Source organism: Dasypus novemcinctus, chromosome 5 (genome assembly GCF_030445035.2).
Source record: "Dasypus novemcinctus isolate mDasNov1 chromosome 5, mDasNov1.1.hap2, whole genome shotgun sequence".
Classification (NCBI taxonomy): Eukaryota; Metazoa; Chordata; class Mammalia; order Cingulata; family Dasypodidae; genus Dasypus; species Dasypus novemcinctus.
In genome coordinates this window covers 87,776,050-87,799,331 of record NC_080677.1, presented here as the reverse complement: position 1 = coordinate 87,799,331, position 23,282 = coordinate 87,776,050, and the positions used below count along the sequence as shown (strand labels likewise).

Here is a 23,282-nt window from a genome sequence, read left to right as displayed (position 1 = left end):
TTGTTGCATCATCTTGTTGTGTCAGCTCTCCGTGTGTGTGGCGCCATTCTTGGGCAGACTGCACTTTCTTTCGCGCTGGGCGGCTCTCCTTACGGGGCACAATCCTTGTGTGTGGGGCTCCCCTACGCAGGGGATACCTCTGCGTGGCACGGCACTCCTTGTGCGCATCAGCACTGCGCATGGGCCAGCTCCACATGGGTCAAGGAGGCCCAGGGTTTGAACTGTGGACCTCCCATGTGGTATACGGATGCCCTAACCACTGGGCCAAGTCTCCTTCCCAACACACATTATCTTCTTACTGTCCTTTTGCTCTATATGCACTATCAGTTCATTTCTACCCCTATTTTCCTTCATCTTGAATTGATTTAGGAGATCTGTTTGAACTTTAATTGTCCTAAAGCCTGTCTCTCCTGTGAAATTTTAATCTGTTCCCTTGATGGAGCCATATCTTCTTGTTTCTTTGTATGGTTTATAATTTTTTGATGTCTCAGCATCTGGTTATTATTTTTTAATAGAGTCTAGATGTTTATTATTTCTTACAATGGTAATGTTTAACAAATTCAACGTTGCTTTAAAAAAACTTATATTTTCAGGTAATGTAAATAAGAGCCATATGACATTCATGGAGAATAGAAACAATATGACAGAGTTTATTCTATTGGGGCTTACAGAGAATCTATACATGTAGAAAATGATATTTGCTGTGTTTTTTGGTCATCTACATCATCACAGCAGTAGGAAATGTGCTCATTGCTAGTCCATGGCTGGGTTCCCCTTTTACTATTTCCTGGCCTACCTCTCACTTTCAGATTGGGCATCTGATTATTTTAATGTGCTAACTCTGAAGATTAGTTTCCCCCCTTGTCTAGGGTTTTATTTTTGATTGGCTATTTGTCAACGCCCTTTTCTGATGTTTGCTCCAACTTCTACTGGGCTTTTAGAGCAGCCTGTGTTTAAATGTTAAGATTCTCTCAGGTCTTCGATATCTGTTTCTTGTCCTGGGCATGCAGCACAGACTGCCCTTTTATATGCAATCGCTCTACTTCCAGGAAAAAGCTTCCTTTCTGGAAATTCCGATCTGTTCAGTTGTTTTGTGCAGAATTTTCTCCCCATTTCTTGGGATTTGTTAAAATTTTCTCCTCACTCTGTGGCACCATTTCGTTACAAATTTTCAGTTTGGTACTCTTGTAATGGCCCAGAAAGAACAGCAGAATGGATATTAGAGGATACAACTACATGTTCTTCATTACTCCTTTCTATCTGCCTGCTCTTCCTTTTTTTATTATTTAAAAAAATTTTTAAATTTATTTCTCTCCCCTTCCCCTTACCCATTGTCTGCTCTCTGTGTCTGCTTGCATTCTTGTCAGCAGCACCAGGAATCTGTGTCTCTTTTTGTTGTGTCATCTTGCTGCGTCAGCTCTGTGTGTGCAGTGCTACTCCTGGGCAGGCTGCGCTTTTTTTTTGCGCGGGGCGGCTCTCTTTGCAAGGTGCACTCCTTGCATGTGGGGCTCCCCTCTGCGGGGGACACCCCTGCGTGGCATGGCACTCCTTGCACCCATCAGCACTGCGCTGGGCCAGCTCACCACATGGGTGAGGAGGCCCTGGGTTTGAACCCTGGACTTCTTCTATATGGCAGGTGGACTCTCTATTAGATGAGCCAAATCCGCTTCCCTGCTCTTCCTTCTTTTCCTTTCCTTCTCCCTCTTTTCATCTTGTGTGAGGGGCCCAATAAGGTAGGAGGGCAGCTGGAACTTCAGGTTAAAGGTCTCTCACTTTCACTCAGCTGCACTGGCCCTTGTTCCATGGACTGCAAAGCAATGTATGCCCTGACTGCTGTCCTTGTCTTGGGGTGAAGGGATAACTGAAAGGAAGAAATAATGACATGAGCCAAAATTCTGGGAAGAAGAGTAATTACTGACAAATCAGAAAGCCAGGAAGTAGAATAAGTTTCTGAAAAGAGGGTAAGAAAAGAGAAAAGAAAGTGTGAGAAAAAGGTGTTTTTTTTGTTTTTTTTGTTTGAGCATGGGAAACAAACTTTACCTGATAAACAATTTGTGGTCTTCTGTGCCCATAAATAATAACAGGATTTGTGTTGCTTTTTCTATACAAGAGAGGACGAAACAGATTACACTACATTTCTGGAAATTATTTATGATTATTTTGTGAAAATTTTTTGTAATCATATAATCACTTATTATGAGGCTCTAAACTAGCAAATTATAAAAAAATTACACTTAACATATATATCAAGATTGTAAGTATAAAGTGTAGGCGGCGGACTTGGTCCAGTGGTTAGGGCATCTGTCTACTACATGGAAGGTCTGCGGTTCAAACCCCGGGCCTCCTTGACCCACGTGCAGCTGGCCCATGCACAGTGCCGATGCCCGCAAGGAGTGCCCTGCCACGCAGGAGTGTCCCCCGTGTAGGGGAGCCCCACGCACAGGGAGTGCGCCCTTTAAGGACAGCCGACCAGCGTGAAAGAAAGTGCGGCCTGCCCAGGAATTGCGCCACACTCACTGAGAGCTGACACAACAAGATGACTCAACAAAAAGAAACACAGATTCCCGTGCTGCTTACAACAGATGAGGACAAAGACGACGCAGCAAAGAGACACAGAGAACAGACAACCGGTGTGGGGGAGGAAGGGGAGAGAAATGAATAAATAAATAAATCTTAAAAAAAAAAAAAAGTATAAAGTGTAGGTTAATGGTTTAAACCAGCTAGTCACATGATCATAAATTCTTGTGTAGATATTTTACCAAAGTTAGGCAGCTAAATGACAACACAGAAAGATCTTCAGTTACCTTACCAGAAAGACATAATAAAGAAAACCATATACAAACATGATTTATTTTTAAAAAAAGTTTCTTAGGGAAAATATACGTATTATTTTTCTACTCTTTCTGATATCTTTCTCTGTATCTATAAATTCATGCCTACAAATTTCTCTGTTTTAATTCTAAAAAAATAAAAATCACCAGTATTCAGGTTGTCAAAGGGTTCACGCTGAACACAATTATGTATGGTCTAAACTTATAACAACATAAAGAACGACTTCAAATCTCAACAGATTACATAAGCAGAGAACTTAGGAAAAAGAACTACTTGTTATGAGATATAAGGGTTAAATTGTCAGAAATATAAATATCCTAATATTGCAATCATGTTTAATATCTCACTCACTGTCATAAGAAAAACATCTATGCACAACCAGAGACCTTTTAACTAGCGTAAATGTTTCTAAAATTGCCCTTTGGGATCTAAGTTAAAATATTATATTGTGCTTAATTTCTAACATGAATATTAGTGAAAAAGGATTTGAGAATTTTTATAGTCACCAAAACTCAGGTTATTTACCACAACACTCAAAGTCATTCTAGCTTTCCATTTTAAAACTTACTACCAATTGTACAGTATGGTACAATTGCTTTATTAATACAAACTTACCAAAAAATTCCCTCTCTTCTACACATTACATGTTCAAATTAAAAAGGAAGAAAGGAAGATTATAAAGAGTAAATTTTTAGAGGCACTCTAGAAGAAATAGAGCTAGAAGGGTATCTAATTGATTTTACCTCTGAACACAAGAAAAAAACTAAGACCCCAAAAGGTATTCATATACCTAAGTCCAGTGTAACCAAGGAATAATACCTGAAAATAGTCCACTAAGAATAGCTTTTAAGAGAGTATTTACTACTTATATGCTAAAAAAGGGTTACTATTTTCTTTTTTTTTGATGTGTGCTGATGTTGGAAAATTCAGCAGGCACATAAATAAAATCTTTAAAAGGAAGAACAAAGTGGTGGACTCACTTTTTTTTCCCCTAAGGACTCACATTTAACTTATTTCAAAACTTATTAAAACTTACAGTAATCAAGGCAGTATGGTACTGGCATAGAAATAGGTGAATGTAGATCAATGGAAGAAAATTAAGAGTTCAGAAATAAACCCTTACATTTATGGTCAACTGAATTTTGACAAGTATCCCAAGACAATTTAATGGGGGAAAGAATACTTTTTTCAACAAATGGTACTAGAACAACTGGATATCCATACGCAAAAGAATAAAATTGTACTACTTCCATACCCCACAAATATTAACCTGAAATAGATCATAAACCTAAAATGTATGAGTTAAGACTATAAACCTCTTTGTGACTTTGATTTAGGAAATGCCTTCTTAGTTAAAGCACGAAGATCACCAATGGCTAAAGAAAAAATAGATAAATTTGATGTCATTAAAATTAAAAATTTTGGTCCTCCAAAGAATATGATCAAAAAAAATGAAAAGACAACTCACAATGGGGGAAAAATTTCTAAGTCACAGAACTGATAAGGGTCTCTAAAATTTAATAGTATAAAGAAATCTAAAATTTAATAATAAAAAAATACTTCAACTAAAAAATGGGCAAAGTATGTAAGTAGACATTTCTCCAAAGAAGACATAGGAATGGCCAATAAACACATGAAAAGATGCTCGATATCATTAGTCAGTAGGGATATATGCAAATTCAAACCACAGTGAGATACCACTTCACATGCACGAGTATGGCTATAGTAAAAAAGACAGAAAATAACTAATGTTGGTGAGAATGTGGAGAAATTAGAACCTTCTTAGACTGCTAGGGGGAATGTAAAATAGAGCAGCTCTTTAGAAGAGTTTGGCAGTTTTTACAGATGTTAAACATAGAATTACCATATGGTCCCAGCAATTCTACTCCTAGATTATATGCCTGAGAGAACTGAAAACACATGTCCCCACAAAAACTTGTACATGGATGTTCACAGCAGCTTTATTTATAAAAGCCAATATGTGGAAACAATTCAAGTGTCCATCAATTAAATGAAAGTAAAATTAAATATGGTACTGTCCCTACAATGGAATATTATTCAGCAATAAAAATGAATTTCTTATACATGCTACAACATAGATGAACCTCAAAAACATGGTAAGTGAAAGAAGTCAATCACTAAGAACCATATATTACATGATTCCATTTATATAAAATGTCTGGATTAGGCAAATCTATAGAGAAAGTAGATTAGCGGTTACCAGGGGCTGGGAGGTTGGGAGAATCAGTGATGAAAAAGTTCCTAAATTGATTGTAGTGATGGTTGCTCAACTCTGAATATGTTAAACTCCAGTGAACTGTACACATTAAATAGGTGAATTTAATGGAATGTGGATTATTTTTTAATAAATCTTACCAAAAAAAACACAACATCAAAAAAACAGTGAAAGAAGAGATATACCAGAAAGAGTGAATGTGCATGGGAACGATGTGATAAAGGGAGCATTTTAATTTGGTTAAAGCATAAATGTATTATTAATAAATGGTGTTAAGGCAACTATGTAGGATCTAGGAAAATTAAAATTGGATCCATACCACACCACTTAATACAAAATAAATTTTAGGCAGAATAAAGATCTAAAGAAAATACTAAAACATAAAAGTAAACTAAAAGAAAACACAGGAATTTAGAATAATATTGGAGTGGGATTTTTTTTCTAGGACATGAAATACAGCAGTCCACGAAAGATTGACAATTTCACACACACACGTAAAATATAACTCTGCATGGCAAAAAAAAAACACACCATTAATAACAATGTCAAATAATAATTAACAAGCAACACACTGGAGAAACTATTTGCAACAAATGAAAAAAGGACAACTGTCCTATATATTTAAAGCATTCTTACATATTAATGTTTAAACTTAACAGAATATGAGCAAAGGACATAGACTAATTCTTTAAATGTGTTAAAGATACTCAGTTTCACTCCTGACAGCAAAAGTGCAAATTACTATAAGGTACTACTTTTCAACTATCAGACATAGATCAACAAGTCTGATAATAACACTAGAGTGTCAAGGATGGGCATTATCATATATTATTGGGAATGGAAATTAGTGTAGTTTCCAAAGATGGAAATTTGGTAATGCTGTAGCATTCTTTCATACTTCCAAAGTAACTGTAATAATGTTAATGTTCATTAATAATGAGCTGGCTAAACAAAGCATAGTATAGTTAAGAAACCTGGTGGGCAACTTCTTAAAAAATATTAAACCTATTTTATACTATCAGTGAACTGATTCTTGAAAAAAAAAAAACAAACAAAAACCCCCAAAACAATATGGTAAAAGTCTTAGTAGTTGAAATAGGTAGTAGTTAAAATTACCAAAAATAGCACACAGAGAGTGCACTAATAACTAAAGAACAGAACTTTCATTAATAGTCTCATGTAAGAGATACCTATTGCAAAATTTGAGAAAGAGATATAAATGGAAGAAATGGTGATTTTTCAAAAATGAAAACTGGAACCTGGAAACTGTGGTTCACTATTTAAAGATAAAAGGCTCTGAATAATCTGTACATAAACTGTTCATCAAAAATATAATAATAATGTAATCAATTTCAAAAGAAAAATGAATCATTTTACCATTTTAAGGGATTTGAATGAACAGCAATACTAATACTGCTGATAAGGGAGAGGATTTGTGAACTGATATAAGGATATTGTGCTGGGAAGCGGATGTGGCTCAACTGATAGAGTATCTGCCTACCATATGGAGGATCCAGGGTTCAATCCCCAGGGCCTCCTGACCCGTGTGGTGAGCTGGCCCATGCACAGTGCTGCCACGCGCAATGAGTGCCGTGCCATGTAGGGGTGCCTCCACGTAGCAATGCCCCATGTGCAAGGAGTCTACACCATAAGGAGAGCTGCCCCGTGTGATAAAAAAAAAGGGCAGCCTGCCTAGGAGTGGGACTGCATGCATGGAGAGCTGATGCAGCAAGATGACTCAACAAAAAAGAGACACAAGGGAAGTGGACTTGGCCCAGTGGTTTAGGGCATCTGTCTACCACATGGGAGGTCCACGGTTCAAACCCTGGGCCTCCTTGACCTGTGTGCTGCTGGCCCATGTGCAGTGCTGATGCACGCAAGGAGTGCCATGCCACGCAGGAGTGTCCTCTGTGTAGGGGCCCCACGTGCAAGGAGTGCGCCCTGTAAGGAGAGCTGCCCAGCACAAAACAAAGTGAAGCCTGCCCAGGACTGGCGCTGCACACACGGAGAGCTGACACAACAAGATGACGCAACAAAAAGAAACACAGATTCCCGAGCCGCTGACAACAACAGGAGTGGACAAAGAAAAAGATGCAGCAAATAGACACAAAAAACAGACATCCGGGGCAGGGTTGGGGGGTGGTGGGAGAGGGGAGAGAAATAAATATTAAAAAAAAAAAAAGAGAGAGACAGTTTTCCAGTGCCACTGGATAATGCAAGCGGACGCAGAAGAACACACACACAGCAAATGGACACAGAGAGCGGACAATGGGGGGGAGAGAAATAAAAAAAATAAAATCCTAAAAAAAAAAAGACATTGTACTAAGAGCAAACAGATTTAGGGGTTCCAACGACAGTGCTGCTGCTAAAAACTAGCTGTGTGACCGATGATTTTTGCATCTTTTTAAAAAAAGTTTTTGTGCTCTTTTTATTGAATTTTTATTAGAGAAGTTATTGATTTACAGAAAAATCATACAAAAAAACAGGGTTCCCATAAACCCCCCTTATACACAGAGTTTTCCCTATTATTAATACTTTGCATTATTGTGGAAGCAATATAATTATACTGAGTATACAGTGTTTTGTTTTTAACACTTTGAGAATACAGTTTAATACATGAAAAGTATATAAAATGAAATTTTGCTTTTGGGTCCTTTGAACAGTCTTACAAACACAACTGGAAAATCCAGGAATTTTCAAAGATGAAAGTATTTTTCAATGTAGATAAAAGATTCAGAGTCACTCAGCATCTTTTCAAATGTTCATATTAAAACCTGCCATCACAACACAAAAAAGCTCTAAGTGACATTTGTCTTCATAACATAACTGCTTGACTACCTTTTTTTTCCATAGTGCTCACTTCACTCTTTCATTTAAAAAGTCTTAAAAAATTTTTTTTTCGAAAGCTGTAGATTACATACATGTTACATTAAACATATAGGGGGTGCTCACTTCAGCAGCACATACACCAAAACTGGAATGATAGAAGACAAGGACGGCCCCTGTCCAAGGATGACACGCAAATTTTGATTTTTGTTTCTTAAGTCACTCATCTCCTAAACTTGATTGAGGTGATAAAATATGACCAAATATGGATTCATGCTCAGAAAATGTGATGGTGGAGGAGTTTGCAAGGCCAGTGAAGAACATGGAAGCAGGGGTGCCTCAGTTTCAGCACTGGACATATAGCAAACAGATAAGAGCCAAATCAGGAGTAACCATTAATGCCATTTACTAAAACATAAGAGCACAATGTTTTCACAGTGACAATCCTAACATGGGAGTTGAAATCAGAAACTGATAGTGGAGGCAGCAGAGTCAGCAAGAACATTTCTCAGAAAAAGTGAAGATGTTATCTGAACTTAGCCTTGAGGTATGCTTAAGATGAGTAAGATGGTGAGGTTAAACAGGGCAGGGAAAGATATTCCAGGCAGAGAGAATAGATGAATGAGAGACTGGAAAACAGCACTGATTAGATGATTATCAACTTAAACTTTCTTAAAATATGCAGAGATAACAGAAGCAGATCAAGAAACCTTAAGCTTTTAGAACCACTACCCATCATTCTGAAAATAAAAAGGTACTCTACTGAGTGCAGGCACAACTTCAGGATAGTGAGGTTGATGGGATAAGAACAGCATCATTAGGTTCTTGACTTAGACAAAGAACACAAACGTGATACACAACCACTCTAAACAACAAAGTTGCTATTAAATTGCTATTCAGATTCAAGACTCAAGAGGATCTTGAGAAAAGGACATTTCAGACAGCAGCCAGTTCCAATCTTTGCCTTTCAATGCCTAGACTGTCATCACCTGCTAATGTATGCTATTGTCTGTGAATGTACACATTTACACACTTCTAGGATCCTCAGAGAAGTGGCCTCAATTCTCTTTTCTTCATTTGTGAACTCAGAATAGGTTTGGAGAGACACACTTGAAAATTCAGAGCATTATCCTACATGAATTTTAACTGTTAATCGGCAGGCTATTTCAGACAGACTACTTTGTTCTAATTCTCAAAGGGACTTATTTTATTTGATGTCACAGGATTTCTTCTATTGTAAGGTTGATATCTTATTTCTTCTTACGGTTCATATTCTATTTGTGTCCCCCTGAGATTTTAATTCCAATTACACTGACTCCCATTTTCTATTTTTAATTCTTGAGATCTCAATACCCACTTTTAAAATAATCTGTCTAGTCTTTTCACACTTTGGGGACAAAGCCTTTCATTTTTTAAAAATTTTTGAGTATTGGGGGGCCAGGGATCGAAACTGGGACCTTGTCTATGGGAAGCCAGCACTCAACCACTGAGCCACATTGGCTTCCCTAATTTGGTTTTCTCATTTGTTTTACTTGTTTTTTTCAGGCGGCACCGGGAACCAAACCTGGGACCTCCCATGTGGGAGGTGGGCACTCAACGCTTGAGCCAGATCCATTACTGGGACAAAGGCTTTAAAGTCACTTTCAGTTAAAGGGGGTAGTGGTCCTCTGTGTGTGTCAGTTTCTGAATATCTCTGCTATTTTCACCAAGGGAACTAATTGGAGAAAGCAGCAAAATGCTGTAAATTGATACCAATTTCCTTTCCTAATGAACTGGAAACTACTTTCTTGTTTCTATTTTTGAAATAATAGAGGTTTTCCCCTGCAAAATCACGTATTTGAAGTAAATATACTTGACATTTGCAAGAAAGGTAAGCTGTACACTGATCAATTAAGGGTCTTTGAATTACAAAGTCCTATGGTTGTCTTGACACTAATACATGATGTACAACAGTATTATGTGGGTATATTCACTTACTTTCAGGAATAAAAAAAGATGTCATTCATGTTAAGACAATTTAAAGAAAAACAGAAAAAACATTCATAGGTAGTGAAGTAATCTATTATAATAATAAGTTATATGGGTGGAAAACAAATTAGGGGAATGGAGAGACAGAAGGAGACAAAACAATCTGAAAATTCCAAGCCATAATTATGACTGGATCGCATTCACCAGAGACTTCAGAGGCAGATGAGCTCTCACAAAACATGCAGCTTATCATTAACGAGAAGTACCAAAGTTTAAGTTTAAATACCTCTGCAAATTGGATAAGGTGACCTTGGATTTATCAGTTGTGCTAAAACAGAATCACTCGAACACATCAACATTTTAAAGAGTACTTTATATCTATATCTATATATCTATATATATCTCAAGGACATGGAATCACCTTCCCTCCAAATAATTTAGAATCTTGACAATTCTTAGATTTGTGCAAAATCTGGAACTTAATTAGGAATATATGGTAAAATTTGTGATTGGTCAAAACAAAACAAAAAAACAGAACTAAGAAATGTTGGGATGTATGGTCATTTTTTTAATGGAAAAGAAATCAACTGTGAAATTTCTTAGAATTAATTAAGAAAAACATGACTTAAAAAAAATTTACTTCCAAGTAGAAAATAAAGAAAATGTAAAAATGTAGGTATTCACATGATAAGGCCAAGTGTCCATTCAATGAATGTAGATTTAACACCTCAAACTGCCTCAGATTATTCTTCTAATGTGAGAGTTACATCTGAGGAGTGGTTGTAAGTAAGGGAGAGAAAGAAAATCTCAGCTCTCTCTTTGGTTGAGAAGCAGGAGGAGATTAAATTCATAGGCTAGGCAAAGAAGGCCTGAAGATATGCTTTAACTTTGGGCTTTTTAGTATAGTCACAGAGAAATCATTGTAGCCTTTTGAACTGAAAGATTATATAATAGTTTAAACATTTTAGAACTACTTAGTATTATTGCCACTTTTATTCTTTGGTTAGGACAGACTTCAGAATGAAGAAATGTGACCCCAGTACAGTCAAATATCCTTTTAATTACAGCTTAGTGTTGTGGCTCAAACCTGGTCAGGGTGTCAGTGGAAGTAGTGTTACATCTGAAGCCTGGCCAAGGTGCTAGTGGAAGTGCCCCCAGTATTACAGCTCAAGCCTGGCCCAGGCACAAGGCTGAGGCGCCAGTGGAAGTTTCCTCGGAGTGAACCTCCAGTGGAGGAGCAGCTCAATGTTCACCTGGCCAGGGTGAAGATGGAAGTGCGCGCACGGCTTTAGGTTCACCATGTTGCCGCCACTGTGGGTGGAGCCCCAGGTTGTGACACTCTGCTTGGTCAATCACTGGGTCTGCACGAGGGCATTGGTTAGGTTTTGGAAATTAGATTAGTATTTTATGTTAATAGGGTATCCTAACTGGGAAGTGTTGATTGACTATGGGAGGTGTTGATTGGTCGTTTATTAATTAGGGTAATGGATCCTATTGGTTGAAAAATCTCTTATCCTATTGGTTGGTTCAGGATCCCTCTACCAAGGGGTCACAGTTCGGTTACCAGTCTGCTACTTCACTTAGCTTGGCATCCAATTTGGGCAGTGTAAGGTATATGTTCTAGTAACAAGAGTATGTTAACTACCTTTTCTGCCTATGCATCCATCTTCATAAAAGGACTGCCAGAAGGATGTTTCTATCCAGATAATCTGATTTGTAGTATTTGATCACCTAAAATGCTTCCTTTTATGTAGGAGATAATCCAAATTATTTTGCATGGCCTATTAGGTCCTTTTTAATTTTTTTCCCCCCAAGATTCATTTAATTTTTTTCTCCCCACCCCCTTGTTACTTTTCACTTGCTGTGTTCATCTTACTTGTTTCTTTAGGAGGCACAGGGAACTGAACCAGGGACCTCTGATGTATCTCTGATGTAGACATCACCTCCATGTATCATTGTGGTCTCCTAATTGCTTGAGTCACCTATGCTCCCTGCTTTGTTGGGTCTTTAATTCTGTTTTTCCTCCCATGTCTCTTCTGTGTCAGTTTGCTGTCTTCTTTAGGAAGCAATAGGAACCTCTGCTCCCTGCTTTTGTTGTGTCTCTCAGTACATTTTTTCTTCTTGTGTCTCTTGTTGTGCCAACTTGCTGTCTTCTTTAGGAAGCACCGGTATCTGAACCAGTGACTACAAGGTCCTTTTTAATCCAGTCTTTGCCCACTTCTCTACCCTAGTCTCTGACTCCATCACTTCATTTTAGCCTTTGGTAATATAGCTTTACTCATATGCTTAGAAGAGGCCTAATCACCCTTGACCACTTGGCAAAGACCTCTCTTTCCCTAGACATCACCTCCAAGTATCACTGCAGCCTCCAGACAAGTTAGCAGCATGATTAAGTCACGATTAGGGCTTTGATTGGGCCACAAAATTAGGGTGGTGAGTGGGTGGGGACTCACAGATAAAAAACATGGCAAAGGACAGAGTTGAGGGTTTTTGATGTTGGAGTTTGATGCTGAAGCCTTAAGTTGGAGCCCCAGGAAGTAAGCACACAGAGGGAAAAAAAAGCAAGCCCCAGGAAAAGAGGAACCCAGGAAGCCTGAACCCTCACAGAAGTCGGCAGCCATCTTGTTTCAACATGTGAAAATACTTTGGTGAGGGAAGTAACTTATGCTTTACTGCCTGGTATCTGTAAGCATCTACCCCAAATAAATACCCTTTATAAAAACCAACCAATTTCTGGTATTTTGCATCAGCACCCCTTTGGATGACTAATAAAGCCTTCTTGCTCTTTTTTCGCATTGTTGTTTTTATGCAAGCTGTTACACCATGTTCAGGTACTAGATATCTGTTTACATGACTGTTAAAAGTGTTTCCTCTGGTATGTCTCACTTCCTCCATGAAGCCTACTATGATCATTCCTTTTAAAATAATATTTTCTTTATCCACTTACTTGTTTCATATTGGTATGTTTGTCTCTTCAGTTAACCGACAAGCTCAAAGAAGACAAAACTGGTCGTGTACTTTTAAAATATTTCCCTAAATGATTTATCTCCATGAACCCACAGTACAGATACTATATAAATATTTAGATTAAATGATAAATGACCATCAGTTTAAAGGGAGAAGAGGGTAGTCATGTCGCATAATCAGGATAGAAAGCCACTGGTCAGTAAATACAAAACAGTCACTTTATGCAGGATATTAATAACACTATTAATTGATAAAACCCTTTAACTTTTTATAAAATCATCTCCTAAATACCTCACAATAATCCTGTGAAGAAAGAAAATTGTTTTAGCTATGAGAAAAATGAAATTCAGGGAGTGTAAGTGATTTATCTAAAGTCACACCAGTAATATGTGAACCATATTCTTCTGTCTATAAGTTCGGGGCTCTTCGCACCACACTATGTTCTCATCCTGGAATGCGATCAACCATGAGGGATAGGAGCACAAAGGACAAACACAGCTATCTGTTAACATGAAAAAGGACAGCATATACTATGCACATTTGAGTACCTAAAACAATAAAAGATAAGGATTGTAAATTCTATGCATATTTAATAAACCACATCCAAATTCTTGGCACAATTTTCTAAGAAGAGTTCAATATTTATGACAATAAGGTCAATGTGTTAAGTCCCAATGTCTATAACATCAATTAGCAGGCACCACTTGTTGTAGAGAGCTAAAAAAACCCCAAAAAACATAATTACAGGAACCCTGTCACCGCTACTCACATAAAAACACGTACTTGCCCGTGCACACACCCTGTAGCCGTTCAGAAAGAAGACTATTTGGAACTATGGGAGCTATCTTCAGTATATATAGTAGATTGAATGGTAATCCATAAAAGGCATGTGCACCTAGAACCTCAGAATCTGACCTGATCTGAATAAGAGTCTTTGGAGATACAATTAAGGTAAAGATCTCAAGGTGAGATTATCCTGAATTAGGAGTCTAAATCCAATAAAGTGTGTCCTTATAAGAGGCAGAAAAGAAGACAAACAGAGATGTCACAGGGGAGAAGGATATGTGAGGAGAGGAATGTGTGGTACCACCAGAAGCCCGAAGAGACAAAGAAATGATTTCCCCCTAGAGCCTTTGGAAGGAGTGTAGCCCTGAAGACATCTTGATTTCAGACCTCTGGCCTTCAGAACTATGAGAGAATACATTTCTGATGTTTTATGCCACCCAGTTTGTGGTAATTCGTTTAATGGCACCTCATTTATAAATAGGATTAAATATTTATAAAGGATATAATTATAAAAAAATGACGTTGCCCACACGTAAATGAAAATGTGTTTGAATTTCCACAAATATGAGTGAATGTCACAGTAGGGTCCAAGGATCAGCTAATATTGATGAAGTTATAATTATTTTTGTAACTATCCATACATAAAGATGCATTCAGAATCTGACTCATCAATGTATTGTTATGAGGGTTATTAGCAAACATGTGATTTTAGGAAAAGTTAAAAAGACAAAGAAAGTAATCCAATTGTCTTCCTGGTATGCTGCTTGCTTAAATCAGTTTACTTCGAAACCACATTTAATGTAAATAAGAATCCTTAAGAAATGGAGACTGTCCTTGGCTCTGAATACTGCTAACCAGAAGTGAACAGCAATGGCTCCATGAATCATTTCTAAGCTGTTTAAAAAAAATTTTCATTAAAAAATTCCTCTTCACCATACGAGTTGTGGATTTTATCAGCAAATGATGCCTAGATTCCTCATTTCATTAATAAACAGTAATTAAGAAACTCCAACAATTCCGACAATGGTGCCAAACACAGTTTAAAAAACGTCCAAATAACCTAAATTCTTGAAGTCAGTGGAAGCTAATAGAGGGACGCAAATTAACTTTTTATAATCTTAAATAATGCATTAAAGGCTATGGTTACCTGACTTAAGAATCACAAGCTTGAGTACTCTGGAACAAAGGGTCAGAAACTAGTTACTTAGGCATACTTTCCTTTTTATAATTGTCCGATATTCAAATCTTAATTCAAATATACCAGAGAAAGGACACTAAAATAAAAAAAACAAAGAACACTGATTAAAAGAATAAATGTTCTCATATTGTGGTAAAGTGGTAGGGTTTTGTTTACACAAATATTTATTTCGCTGGTACCTTGAACATTTACAAAGAACTCTGACTTTCTGGATATAAGGGAGGAAAAAAATCTTCCTTAAAGGATGACACATCTCCCTGAGGCATAAAAAATACTTAGGTTTGTTGTGTTGGTTTTACTCTATGCTTAACATCCTATGCTTATTTTCTTCCCACTAAGGGCATGAAGTAAAATAGGAAAGCTAAAAAGCTGTATAGCAATGATCATTATTTTAGACACAAGGTGAATGATCTATTCTTACAGAAAGAACTGTTTGAGATGTCTAAGCTCTTAACAAATATGATCTGTTTAAGTGGGAGATGACCCAGATTAGTATTTCCCAAGTCAAATTCCATGGAACACTAGCATCCTAATGAAATGTTAATATGTACTACTTGAGGAAAAGGTGGTGAATCAAATATTTGGAAAACTGCATACAGTATTTATCTCAGACAGTCACATAAATGAGCATGTAATGTATGTAATTCAACCCAGTATTTGCAAATTATTGGGTCATGAAATTCACTTTGTGTAAAAAGGTATTGCTCCTTTCTGTCTTATAATTCTATGGAGTTCTAGAATACTGTCCCTAAAAACATAAATGGCATGCTTAATTTACACTGGCCCTGTCTGCTTCAATCACACAGATGAACAAAAATGAGGAAAACACAAATTTCTATGAAAACCTCTCAAAAGCAAGTTAGCAAAGAAATGATTTCTTTTCAGTTCATTCATTGCCTAAAAGGTTTTCACTTATTTTTAATTGATTTAGGCTCTGAACACATACACACTTGCATGGTTGGATGTACTCTGGGTTTCATATAAAGAAAGCAAAACTGGACTGTGATATATTTATAGAAACAACTATACCTACTGATACCCAAAAATATAAATGAGGGAAATTATTAAAATTATAATTTAAGCTGTTCTGTTAATATATTCCAAGACATTTCACAAGTAAAAAGATCAAGAACAGGAATCTCTCTGTGGAATTGAATTTCATGTACTTTAAGAGTCATGAAAAAGAAAGGGTATTATCATCTTATACTTGAGAATTATATTACAACTGGCTGATTATTTAAAATTAATGAGTTCAGGGTTAGGAGTTCAGTGGCCAGATGGGCAACTGTAATGACTTGTCTGGCTCTAAGTCCCTGTCAGTGTTGCCAATCAGCATGGCAGGGGTCCCTAAACCCACCAGTGGTCTTGGCTCTGTTCCAGCAAGCAGTCCCCCAACCCCCATCTAGTGGCTCTGCATCAACCCAGTCTTGTTCACTTCAACTCCACCTGACTAATTTCTTGGAAACAAATTCCAACTTGTATTTATTTTCTAGTAACTATGTCCTCAGTCTGCTACCCTGATCCATAACTTGGATCATGGTGTGAGACCTGATACTTGGATCAGGGTGTGAGACTTGATGGACCACCTAGAATCCATGTTTCTCTAAACTCTTTTCTTTAAAGCATTCTGATGATCTCAATTCTGCCCCTAAAGTCTACTTTTCTTGTCACTTGGTCCCTCCTACCTGATTTCTCCACTGGACTGTATTCTAATTCTTACTGATGTTTGTCTTTTATCATAGTTCTGGTGTTTTTAGCCTTTAGGACCTTCCTTCCTGATGACAGAAACCAAGCAGAACTCTACCTATCAAAATAAAATTTTCATATATCCCAGATTATTTCTTTGTTAGTAACTTAATACAAAGGCATATTATGAATGTTGAATTTGGGCTTCATATCTCTTGCTCTTCCTCACTCAACCCCCTCTTCTAGCATACTGCTACCTGAAAGTTTATTTCATCTTGTCATTCCTTTCCCCCAAACTTTCAAACCCCACAGCTTGTAGGGTCAAGCTGCAGCATTTGAGACTATCTGATCTGGTTTCAATTTAACCTTTCCAAACCTCTCTTCCATTGCTCCAATTAACCCACCATTTTCTCCAGGCAAAATGAATTGACTGTATAGGCCCTTAGTTTTTCTATTGCTTCCTCTCTTTGCCCAGGTCTGGAATATTTTCTTTCTCATTTGTGTGTGTTCAAATTTTATTCAGCTTCAAGGCCTGGTACTACTGGTTGGGAATACTCTGTTTCTTGCTCAACTCTGATGTTCCTTAGCACTAGCTTGTAATACAGTCATTTATATACTTATTACGTATTCCTATTTAGACAATAAGATCCTTGATGGCAAGACCTATATTGTTTTCATCTTTGTATTCCATAGCATGTAGCAAATAAGTGTACACAGAGCAGATGTTTAATAAATATTTTTTAATAAACCAAGCTTCAGTTCTATCAATAGCTCTTACAGGTTTGCACTGTTTATTACAAATATTGAGAGGTAGGGGTGAGATGATATGTGTACTAATGATCTGTCCATCCCCTCTGGGAGTAAGGGACCCCAGAAGCCATCTACCACAGTGGTTCTCAACCACTTGTAACTTGATATAGCTCACGAATGATTGCCACATGTGTAACTAAATCTTATGGGCAAACTCATAGACACATTTTTTTCACACAGACTCTAGGTTATGAAATGCGGGCTCTCTACCTATGTATCTACCTCCTCCTTTCTTTCTTTTACTAGTTTCTGGAAGATGCAGTTGAAAGGATGCTAATATAATCTTAATGCTCTCATTTACAAACCAGGAAATCTCGACCATTGAGTGCAAATGACTTCTTTAAAATCAGAGCCAGAAGCAGAAGTGGAATTAAAACTCAGGTTTTTCAACTCCTTGCCCAGTGAGATTTTCACTAAATAGTGATTGAAAAATAACTCAAAATTCCAGCACTAATAAGTCATTACCGTTCCCGCCCCCCCATGAGTAGGTGTGTATTTATAAGGCTTTCAAGAGTCATTCTTAAGCTGATTTGTAAGAAATTCATATGAACATTCAGATTTTTTCTCACCTTCCTTCCTTTTCCCTCTCCTCCTCCTCCATTTGTGGAAATTCAGTTGTATAGTGCTTTAGCAACAATAGCTTGATTGATGTTACATTACAATTCAGCAGCAATTCCTGCTATTAATTGCTTTATAACAGTAATTATGACTACGGGGTACAAGATATTTTCTAATTGGCTATTACAGTGAATAGCAGCTTGTTATATAACAGAAGATTGTTAAATAAATAACCACAATTACAATTCTGAGATCTTTACTCTTAAAAAACAAATCTCTCTGAGTATGTGGATAACAACACTAAAAAAAAAAGGCAGGATCTCTATAATTATTTGGAGGGAGGGGAGGACTAATCTTTCAGTTAAGGAAAAACAGGAAACTAAGACAGTGTTAGAGAAACGTGGACACTCTACAAGCATTTTCTTTCTTTTAAAATAAACGCATTTAAAAGCTTTTGTTTGCTCAGCTCCTCCATCAATGCAAATATATCAAATGTACACATATTCAAATGCATCCATTTCTTCCCCCCTTGAGAAAGGAAAAAGAAAGCATTTTCCAATTATATCTGATAATATATGAATGCAGAGCCCCACCAACTACACTGAGATGTCCCTGGATACAACCATGGGTCCTTCTTTGTGTTCCATACAGCATCTAGTAAGGTGCCAATCCACATTCACCACTGAACCAGCACCAAAACACCATCACAGTATGGCAGTGTTCTAGAGGATTGGGTCATCCAAAGGTATAGGCGAAGGAGCCACTGTCCTTTAGGGGTTTATATGTTACAAAACACAGAACTTGATTCAAGTTCTAACAGTCTTTGATTACTCTAGAATCATCTTAAAATCATATCCAGGCTTTCGTTTTAGTAGTAGCAGTAATTATAATAGAGGTCATAAGACTTGCTTAAGGTCACACAGCTTTTAACAACTACCTTTGAATCTAGTCTTTCTAATTCCAAAGACTGGGCCTGTACCCTCTACGGCCTTTTGTGATGCACCATCACCATCAGCATCATTCCTCCTTATATATTCACAGTGCTTCAAGGTTTAGAGTGCTTTCACATACACAGCTCTACTCAACCTCATAATGAAACTGTCAAGGTTCTTAAAGAGTACCATTTTTTTTTTGGATGAAATCAAGGTTCAGAGAGGTTGTGACAGTTTTGATGCTGGATGGACCCCAGAAAATCATGTCCTTAGAGCTAATCCATTCCTGTGGGTATAACATGATTGTAGGCAGACCATTTGATTAGATTATTTCAACAGGGCGGGACCCAGGGTGTCTTAATCCTTTTACCTTTATAAACAGGATGACTACAGAGAGAAACAGAGAAAAAGCCACAGGAGCAGAGAAAGCCAGGAGAGCAAGGAGCTGAAATCAACAGAATCCAGGAGAGTGGAAGCCAGAAGCTGAAGCAACGAAACCCAGAAGCAAAGGGAAAGACCAGCACATGCCTCCAGGTGCCAGTCAAAGCATGGCCGATGATGGACACTTTTAGGCCTCTGAACTGTAAATTTGCAATCTAATAAAACCTCATTGTTAAAAGTCAACCTGTTTCTGGTATAGTGCTTTTGGGAGGTTTTAGCAAACTAAAACAGAAGTTAAAAGATTTTTTCCAAGTTCACACTACTGCTAAGAAGCAAAGTCAAGATAAGAATCCAGGTCTTCTGACACCTACTACAGTTTTTCTTTCCACACATCCTGCTTACTCAATTAATTTAAATATGCAACTCATGGAGAAAGCCTAGAGTATCCCACATTATCTTATAGTATTTAAAATATCTAACACTTCTCAATTGATGACTTCCCCTCCCAATTCTCACCAATAAAGTAAGTCCTGTTTAATTCCAGAAAACTTTACCAGGTTCCGGAGCTAAAAATGACACCCAATCTCAGGTGGCTATCTTGCAAGCTGATCGATCACAAAGCAAGAGATTGCAGGTTTTTAAGGCACTGTCAGTGCAATATTAACACATTCAGAGTCAGATACGTTTATCAAATAAATATAGCAAAATGAACCCTAACCCTATGGCAAAGTTCTTCAAGTACACCTAATAAAAACATTTAAAGGCTCAATCGCTAGAGATGGAAGTCTGTTAACATTTCTTGTCTCCACAGTCCCATGGATTATGTTAAAAGAAAGCATGATTTGATGCCCAGAGATGTACTCACCAGATGCAATGGATGTGTCATGATGATGGCAGAGAGTGTTACTGTGGGGGAAGTGGTGGGGTGGGGGCGGTGGGGGTGAATGGGGACCTCATATTTTTTGAATGTAATATTTTTTAAAAAATGAATTGAGAATTTGAAAAAAAAAATACTACAAAAATCTATTATAAGACAAAAATTATACTAAGAGAAGGAGACCAGATATAGAGTGCTACATATTGCATGATTCCATTTATATAAAATGTAAATATGAATCAATTTATAAAGATGAAATTAGAATAGTGGTTATGTAGGGCTGAGGAGGGAATTCTAAGGGGTGTAGAGTCTTCCTTTTTGGAGTAATGAAATTGTTCTAAAGTTTTTGAGATGATGAAAGCACAACATTATGATTATACTAAAAGCCATCAATTATACACTTTGGATAGATCATATGTATTTACATCTCAATAAAACTGCTTAATAAATAAATAATTGTGCAAGAATAGCCAGAGGGGAAAAAAAAAAAGAAAGCATGATTTAATTATATGAATCTGATCAACATCAAATTCACAGTATTTCAAGGTGGAAGCATATGTAAAAGTGTGAGCTATCAGTGGCAGAGTTATTCTTTTTTATAAAGAGGAGGTTTATTTAACACAATGAGAAGTTTATATAAATTTAGTGCCTTGATTTATCTAAATCGACCAAATCCCTCAATAGATACCTGCTCCTGAAGTGGAAAATATCAAGATTATAGCACTCAAAATCACGACCTGTGCCACCCCTGGCATACATGTCAAAGATGTGTCTACACCTATGACTTAATAATACTTAACCATTTATTGAAGATGAGGCTTGTATACCTCTCATCTCACCTAATCAATATCCCAGCAAGACAGGTATTATATTCATTTTACAGATGAGAAACTTATCTGTGGCTGGTAGGTAACCACGATTTGATCCCAAGTCAGCCCAACTTCAAATGCATACTTTTCACTATACTGTTCCTTTCCATAGCCACATTAGTTTTAGAACATATTTATGTTTAAGGAAAGTCTGTTTCAGGCTTTATCCAGTGGAATTTAGTCACTATGAGACATCATTATAATAATTGTGAACAGGTTAAAGTCCTTTTTCACTTACTGTGTAGAACGTGCATAAGCTACTCTTTGCATCAGTTTCTTCATTTGCAAATAAAAAGGGGCTAGTAAGAGCCTGTTGCAAGCATTTGAAATAGTGCCTGGCACAGTTCTTTCTCAACAAAAGTTAGCTCAGGAAATGTTAGTTACCATCATCAGTATCATCAGCATCATTACATAATCTCCTACTAATATCTTACAAGCTTGGGTCCCATGTGTTACAGGAAAATAAAGGGATGTTCTGAAGGAACAATATTCTGTTCTTCAGTGTTCTGAAGGTCACCTGAGCTTCTTGCTGACTCTGAGCATTGGTGTGGGGTGGAAGCTGGACATGAGGGGAATACTGTGTAGGCGTGAGAAAGGATAAGGAAGATAATATAAATGGCTTTCAGAGCACATAGTTACAATACTAGTAGTTAGCACTAGCAGATTCTCCGACAACCCCCAAATTCCACAAATGCATAGGCACTATAAGCAGTTACCACCAACACATTCCTAAGCTCCCCCGGGGTTACACCATGTGATTCAGAAATTTAGATTGCTTCCTAAGCAAATAAAGTATCAGAGAGCAGGCAGTTTTATTGCTCCATTAGACATATCTTTACATTGAAATCAACTAATATTTACTGATATCCAATTTTAAAACAGGAAATACGCTGGCTTTCACAAATATATACTGCAAAGAAATAATCACAGTAATGCATGGTAGGTATTATATCTATATTTCCATAAATGTGGCAGTCCATACAACTTACCAATGTTACAAAGCTACTAATTATCAGAATTAAAATTTAAATATATTTTTTCCAGCATAGGGTCTAGCCCCCTTTCCACTGTCATGCTAACTATGTGAGACTGGACTTAATGCTGGTCTGTGGAAATAAGATAACAGCCTGTGGAAATCTGGAAAATAGCCATAAAGATGATGAAACCCAGATTTCAAGGTCTATAGAGCAAGTCATTAGATGATAGTTCAAGGTTCTAAAAGCCAGGTCTGAAGTATTCTTTTAAGAAATCTAATCATTATCTAAACAACATTAAAACTCCATTAAAAAGGAACACTAGAAAACTATGCTAAAATGCTAACAATGATTACTTCCGGCAGAATATCATTGGGAGATTGTCTTCTGCATTTTCCAATTGGTATGCATAACTTTCACAAACATGAAACATCTAGTTTTTTTATTCTACTTCAATTCCTTGGCTTAAAATAGCTTCATTTTAAGTACTTTGAATAAATTTTAAGCAGATTTTAACTGTTAAACCACTATAGAGAGCTTACTACTTGCAGCTCTGCTAAACAATGGATGTATGCAAGTAAAATAAGACATCTCTTGCTCTCCAGAAGTTCATAGTTTATAGGGCAGACAAAGATGCCAGATAACTACAGTCTAATGTAAATGTGACAGTGGAGATATGGAAGGGAAGTGGGGTAACTAGGGACAAAACTGGAAAAGTAGACTAGGACCTTAAATGCCACATGGAGAATTTGGACCTAATTATATGTTCATTAGAGTTACAAAGCTCTGAAGTGATAAGCCACGAATATCCTTTAAAATCTGGATTGTTTCATAATATAGATCAAGAAGGGAAAATCAAGAGAGAGATCAATAGGAAGGCTTTGCAATCGTCCAGCTGAAATTCAGTCTGGTCAAACATTTGTTAAACACTGACAGTGTGCCAAGAGGGTTGGGCAGGCAGAAACAAATATGACATGGATATAGACCTTAAGAGCACAGTCTGGGCGCTGAGGGTGGTGGACAGAAAGGGCAGTGGTGGATAACAGTGGTGAGGCTTAGAAATAGATGACAGTGTAACTGAGTTAAGAATTAAATGACTATTACTGAATTGTCATATAGATGCTTTTTCTTAGATTTTCTAGTATGTTATAGAATAGTAAAAAATTAATACCTCAAATTATTTATACTCACTAGGCTGGTTTCGCCCTTGTTTATGGTTATTCTAAACTAGGCTCATCCTTGTATATACTTGCTAATGTGATGGTAACCACTCCACCTTCCCCGTTTGTCTATAAAAACCCTAAACTCCTCAAATTTGGGAAGACCAATTTTAGGTCATTAGTGCGTTTGCTCCTTGCTATGATCTGGCAATAAACTCTTTT

General features: G+C 37.1%; 1 protein-coding gene and 1 pseudogene across 2 annotated transcripts in view; one reads left to right on the top strand and one right to left on the bottom strand.

Moving 5' to 3' along the window:
- The window catches only part of ZNF277 (zinc finger protein 277), a 134,377-nt gene that overhangs the window by 107,428 nt on the left and 3,667 nt on the right, over positions 1 to 23,282 (bottom strand). The gene's annotated exons all lie outside the window — the stretch shown is intronic.
- LOC111764894 (U6 spliceosomal RNA) lies at positions 8,013 to 8,110 on the top strand (annotated as a pseudogene).